The sequence below is a fragment of the Typopeltis vanoorti genome, chromosome 14 (assembly GCF_054136105.1).
Source record: "Typopeltis vanoorti isolate ZY-2024b chromosome 14, IOZ_Tvanoo_1.0, whole genome shotgun sequence".
NCBI classification, from domain to species: Eukaryota; Metazoa; Arthropoda; class Arachnida; order Uropygi; family Thelyphonidae; genus Typopeltis; species Typopeltis vanoorti.
The window spans coordinates 35,359,902-35,367,206 of record NC_143562.1 but is presented as its reverse complement, the minus strand read 5'-3'; positions in this window follow the sequence as shown (position 1 = coordinate 35,367,206).

Genomic DNA, 7,305 nt, shown 5'->3' with positions numbered 1-7,305 from the left:
GCATTACATGAATAATGCTTTCTGTGGGTTTCCAGCGATAAGGATTCTGACTGGATATAATAATAAAGCTCTTTACAATTACGTCATCTTTACGAAACAACGCTCTTTTGTCTTCCCGCAAAGACAAAAATAATTGCCTTTTGCAGGATTCTAGACGTTCATTGTCCTACTTATTCAACAAAATATTCTGTTGATTAAATAGCGCATTGATGCATGAAATTTGTTGAACCACCTCCTAGCTAAAGAAGAGAAATTCGACGTTTTCGGATTCACGTTATATGGTAGGAATTCAGAATATTTTATCGAAGCTCTTCGTATCAGCAATTGCTTCTGGATGAGGAATTGTGCATCCATTCTCATCTGAATCGAAGAGCAATGGGTTCTGTGTGTATGTGTGTGTATATATATATATATATATATATACCATTCCCTTTTCAGATTTTGTCCCAGACCCCTTTGGCGTCAGCTAATCTGGTAATCCTATCCTTCTGCTCTGTCCCTTAGGACGGGTTGAATCCCACCCCCCCGAGGGACTTACGACGAATTAATGCAGCCGGTACGTCACTCCTCTGCTGCATCCCCTAAGGACAATATTCATTATTGTAATCCATTGTTCATGGGACCGGTTTGCCTGTTGGGGGGGGGGGGGGGGGGAGAAAAAATCCGCTACTTTCGTATGAGACCGACTAATTCACCTTCGTCGAGGCCAGATAAAGGTCTTTCCGACCAAAGGCATTTGTCTACATCGACTAAGCTATGGCGGATCAATCTGGTGATAGGATATTAAAATACTCTGGATCAGAAACAAGTATGGAATACTGAGGCAACTGATGTGAATTCAACAGTATACAAGTGGACTAGTCATGACGATACTTCATGTTCAAACTTTGTTTGCATACACTTGGGTAACAGATAGAATATAATTTCTTAGCAAGTAGAATTTGCTTCAACAGTATACAAGTGCAAGATATTTTCCATGCTTTAAGTATGTCTTTTGCAGGCAAATGCATGCTGGCTTATATTTTCGAGAGACCTTGATGCCATCAGTTTTGTCAGAATCCACGATAGCACAGGAGTACTTAATTTCCAATGGATCAGTAACTTCTGGTGCTGTGAGGTCTCATTTTTTTGAGGTGGGGGGAAAAAAACTAAGAAATTCTCTTCTCCCTTGTTACTCAGGAGAGATATTCAAGACAGTCAAATTTAACTCCCTCCAGGATGGTGGGTGATGCCCGCTTTTTTTTTAATTAGCCTATTTTCATGTAGTGTAATGATAATTGTGAGAAGAGGGGGACAAGAGTTATACATGTTAATATCTAACAATTTTTTTTTTTACCGTTACCTTCTCAACATAAGATTTCCAAAAGATGCTGTTGGTACACTTCTCTGCCTCCTGATATAGCATGTTCTTTCTCGATCTTTTGAATCTTTCTAATCCTTCCAGCTTCAGCATACTCAGGTTAGGTTAGATATTCTCCCTTGCAGTTAGTGCATCATTTGTATTTGCAATATTTATTTTTGCTCATTATAGCAGCAGTGGGTACAGATGACAGAGACCTGAAAGACAAGTGTAGACATGGCCATATTTCTGATACTTAAAAGAGCAAAAGGGATTTGAGATGTAGAGCAAGACAGGGTAGTTGAGATGCTTTAACTGATGTTGGAAATTTTGTGCTGTTAAATAAATATATGTATATATGAGTAGTATTCCTAGTTAGTACTAAGATTTTATATATATATATATATATATATATATATATATATATATATGAGAATTCTTATCTTGCTTTTTGATCTCTTAATTTAGAACACATCTTATCAGCATGAAATTTGAAGTTCAATTCTGATATCATCTCACAAAGTCTAGTTTTTTGACAGATATCCCATTAATGTTGCAGAAGGAATTGAGTTGTTTCTGGCAAGATATTTCAACTAGTGGCTCCTGCATGGAGTTTTAACAGACACTGTGAATCCTGCTTAACCTTCCAAACTTTTCTGAATATAGAAGGGTGATGTTTTCCCAACAGAATGTTTACTTGTTGAGGGTATTATAAGAAATGATGGTATGGTCGCATCTCTGATGTCTTGGTTCTTATTTTTGCTATCTGTTGATGTTGCAATGTTTTCTGAAACTGATACACATGAAAATAACTCATAAAAAGGGAGGAGTCAGCACCAGGGATGCCTCAGATGCCAATACTATTGCAGCAAGCCTTGGATCCCGTCCTGAACCAGTAGCAAGATTTACAATTATCAATATCAAATTCTTGACATGTACCCTCAAGGGGTGTATAGAATATGATAGTACTACATGAAAAATTTACATCATTATTAACTTCCTATCTACAATTTTCCTCCAAATCAATCTGTTAACTGTTAAGACTCCAACATTATCAGATCTCATATTTCTATCGTCTAAGGCACTTTTTACCGCATCAATCCACCTATATCTTGGTCTTCCTCTGAGTCTTTTGCCTGCCAACCTGGCAGAGAACACTTGTTTTGCTAATCATTCAATTACAATTTACAGAACTGTCCATTTTGCTAAAGCAGTGCGAGTTTACCAGAATCCCAACACCAATTATTTCCAGATGTCAGGTCATAATGCATGGCAAACATTGCAGAGCATCGGATCCCAGCGAGAATGTCTAGAACAGGGGTCGCAAACTGGTGGCGCGCGACCTTAATGATTTTTTTTTCTAAAAATCAATGTTTCTAACATCTCGCGAGGATGTTAGAAACATTGTTAGATGTTGACGAAGAATTACAAATGGAAGTAAGTGAACTCCAGTGTATTACTGAACTAAAAAATAAATAACGAAGTAGGCATACCAAATTTTTATAAATACCTCAACAGTAAATATCCCAAATATAAGCTTAATTGTGCAAAAATGTTGTCAATCTTTGGAAACACCTATGTATGTGAGCAATTATTTTCAATTATGAAACTTAAATAAGTCAAAGTTCCGCTCACGGATAAAAGATTCTAGATTAAATGCAATATTTCATATTGCAACACGAAACGAAAAATCAGATATTGACATGTTAGTACGGAGAAAACGACGTCAGGTTTCTGGATCAAAATCAAATTAAAAAAGGATTCGTAGATAAAAATCTTTATTTTTGTAAGTCAAAATTATGTATTTAAATAAATTTCTTAAAGTACGAATAAAATGTAATTGAACTTATATTTTTAAATTAAAAAAAAAAAGTTATAAATTTAAATGGTGGTGTAACTGTTTACGTAAGTGGTAAAGGTCTAGCAACAAAATGGCCTTTGTTGAAGCCTTTCTTTTTTTAGTTCACAGAATAATATTGAATATGGCCCAGGTCAGATATTCATCTAATTGACTGGCCCTTTGCTGCGTTTGAGACCCCTGGTCTAGAATATCGATTCCCAACCGGTGGTACATGCTGGGCAGTTCAAGGGTTCACGAAAAATAATCAGTAACGGCGGTAAAAGAAGTAAAATAAACAAAATGCAAAATGTTAGTTATGGAAACAAAAGTCAGTATTTAAAAACAAGGGGAATACAATTTATAGAAATCGGTTTAAAAGGGGTACATAAGTGGAAAAAGGTTGGGAACCACTGGTCTAGAAGATAGGGCAACAAAAAAAAAAAAAAAAAAGCACCAGGAAAAGTACAGCAAAAATAAAATAAAACAGATGAAAAATTCCAGTAATATCGATGGAAAGAAATTCACTCCCTCATGAGCCCTCAAACAAGGGTTCATGAATATATGACTTCTGCAGTGAATTGGCTCTCAGTATCCCCCCACAGGTTTAGATTCTGCTGATGAGACTTCAATAAAAGTTTAAACCAGCCCAGGTTTTCCCGTAATGCAAGAAAATGTACATCTGAAAGAAAGTGTGCTGTGCTTTGTGGGATAATGAAACAATTTGTTGTGAAATCTACAATCTATATATACGTAGTGTAGTCAAAAAGATTCTTTTGCATTAAAACTTTTGTTTGCTCCCATGTAGGCCAAAAATTAAAACAAGATTATAATTTCTGGACGAGTATAATTTACCATGCTACCTTATGAAACTTGTAAAATCGAGATAACATATCTCTCATGCATTCACTAGTCATATGATTACAAAATAAGTTCCGACATCTCCGACAAAATACAATTATATTAATTGTATTTTATTATATTGTTTTTGAACATAAGTTAAAAGAACTAAATTTTATATAGTAATGACAGCTCCCACTATTATATGCTAGAAATATGGATTATCAAAGAGTACAGGCAGCAAAATGAGATTTTTAAGAACAATTAAGATGCACAAATTTAGCCATATGAGAAATAAAGACATTAGAAGAGAGCTAAATATATATCATTTGATGAAAAGAGTAAGGAATAGAGAAAAATGGAAGAGGAATGAAAGATGTTGTTACATAGGGATGAAAGAACATCAGCTACCAAACGAAGCGGATAAATATAAAGTAAACGGAGAGAGAGTAATTGCAGATGGAAAGGGACAGTGAAGTTGAAACACAAATGCCTAATACTTGGTGGGAAGAAAAGAGAACATATCATAAAATACATAATCCATATTTGAGTTGAAAAGCAGTTAAAATTGAATGAGGTACAGGAAGACAATCTGATGTTAAATTAGGTGTGAGACAAGGGTGTATATTATGAAGGAAAGTAGCATTAGGCCTAATATCATAACTGGAGATACTGAACTCAGGTCTTTACTTTATGAAAATGTTATATTCCTAAATATATCCAGTACAAGTCTGCAGGATTCCCTTATGTGACACCTCCACTATTTAATTCTCCAACCACATACACAAAATACCAACTACTACCCAGCACTAGCAATAGTATTTTTTTTGTCTGTAAATACTGTAATAAATTTGATATAAAGATATATTATGAAAACAGGAACATTAAAACATCAGCTGCATCCATAATGGAAAACCTAATTTCAGCTATTTACACCCAATTTTTCATAAAGATGGCAAATTAAATATTAATAACATCATCAATATAGAAATAGATAACAGGATTTGCAAAGTTCAGTCAAAAGACTAAACTAGCTATATACAAGACAGTGTGCAAACCAATTTTAATTTATGGATCTGAGAGCTGCCTTGGAAATAAAACAGTTTATCAATGACTGGCAACCACAGATATGAGTTTTGAGAAAAAATTAGAGTGAACAGACAGTATTAATGGCAGGATCATATTAAAAAATGAATATATTAGGAAGTAACTATTAATATTCAGGAATACGAGAAGGGATAAGCTCAGGTAAGTTGGAACACTTATACAGAATGGGAGAGAAATGGTTAGTAAAACAAGTGTATGTGTGTTGCCAGGATGATAAGGGGAATCAGATGAAGAACAAAACCAAAGTATATTGATAGCAGTGGCGGCTCGTGGCTTGAAATCGTGAGGGTGCTGCAAGTTTTGAAATATACATACATAGTGTAAGTACAGTGTATACGTGTTTGGATAAAATATCAAAATTATGGTAAAAATTTTAAAAAAAAGTTAAACATGAAAAAATATTGCTTATTTATAAAATTATAGTTTGGTATAATTCAAAATTATTTAAAAATTCTGAGGTCATAATTGTCAATAACCCCAATAATGTTCTAAAATAAAAACTATAACAAATGTTGTCTTTGATTGTAATGTCCACATATTTAAAGAGACAGAGTAAACACGATAAGCACTATAAACACTCTACTACTGGCGCAAACTGTATATAAACGGTGGAACTGCATGAAGGACAGTGCCGCACTACACTAATAGTTCGCATCTCACTATTACATGCATATGCTTGCGTGCATAGCAATATGACAATGTGGTAAACACAGTGCTGCTAGCATCCTTCGCCCTCCTAAGTGCTACAAGATGGATTTTTATTATTTTTTTATACAAAAAAAAAAAAGAATTGTATAGGATTGTTGATAAAATTAAATATTACAAGCAAATATAAATTAATATATTTCTATATCGAGAAAAATTAGGGGTGCTGCAGTTCCGCAGTGCCTATGCACAAGCCAACCCTGATTGATACAGTAAAAAGTGCCTTAGAAGGCTTAAATAAGATCTGACAATATTGGAGTTCTAGTAGATAAGAAAATTGTTAACAGGAAGTTAGTAATGGTGTAAACTTTTCATGTAGTCAACATCCTGACACCCCTGAGAGTACATATCTGGAATTTGATGATGATTAATCACAAATTCTGGATGGCTAATTTTAACTATGATAATTCACCATGAAATGTCAGATAACATTTAGATGAAGAGTAAAATATTCATTGCTCAACAAAGGTTTTAAGAAATGGATATTTTCAGCATACAATGTTTAATCCACACCGCAACACTTGTCTTGCTGTATTGCCAAAAGAAGTAATCCTGAAGCAAAATATTTTTTTTCTTTTTGTTAGCATGTAATTCTAAAGATGATAAAAATTAATGATTAAGCTTCAAATGACAGTAACACTGTTTTGATATTGATACATGCCTAATAGAAGAAAGAATGATTGTGAGATGTTAATGGATGAAAATGGTAATGTGGTAACTGCTACACATGATATAGTCAAGATATAAGATATTCAATAAGCAATTTATCTCGGTATTTCATGCATGTAAATTTGGCATTATGAAGAGCTTCAGTACAGAGATGGCGGTGGTGGGTTTTTTTTTTTTTTAGGGGGCAGGGTGATGGAAAGTGAGCAGGAAGTATGTTATTAGGTTAATAACAGCATTCTCTGAGATGATTAGAATATATTCATTTAGATAGTTGTGTTTTACCAATCTACTTAGGTACTCTAACAAGGGAGAAGTCTAAATATACACTTCTGTATTTATAATTTGCAAAAGATAGATTTCCACATAAGTTGGTAACTAAACTGTAACAGACAGAATTAGATACTAGATCAGTGAGTGAGATAGGCAACTGACTGTTATCAGCAAGTTATGAATGGGGTGCAATATCTCCTAAAAAGGAATAATCACTATAGTTAGATGGCACAGAGGTAAGTTTTAGAGCCACTGCTGTTTAATTTGTATGTTAATGATATCGGGACAAGATCAACTGATGAGATACAATCATTTATAGATTATACAAAACTGGGGAAGCATAATGAGTGTTGTGGTCTTAGAGGATTTGAATAGATTGTATGAGTTGCAAGTGAGTAGAACTATCAGTTCAGTGTTGCACAAAATGCAGGGTTCTGAAATGTAAGACAAGGATGGTATGTAAAGTATATACTTAGTGGGTAAATCTTGAAGGAGACAGAGAAGATGATTTCCACATTATTATAATTATTATTCAGAT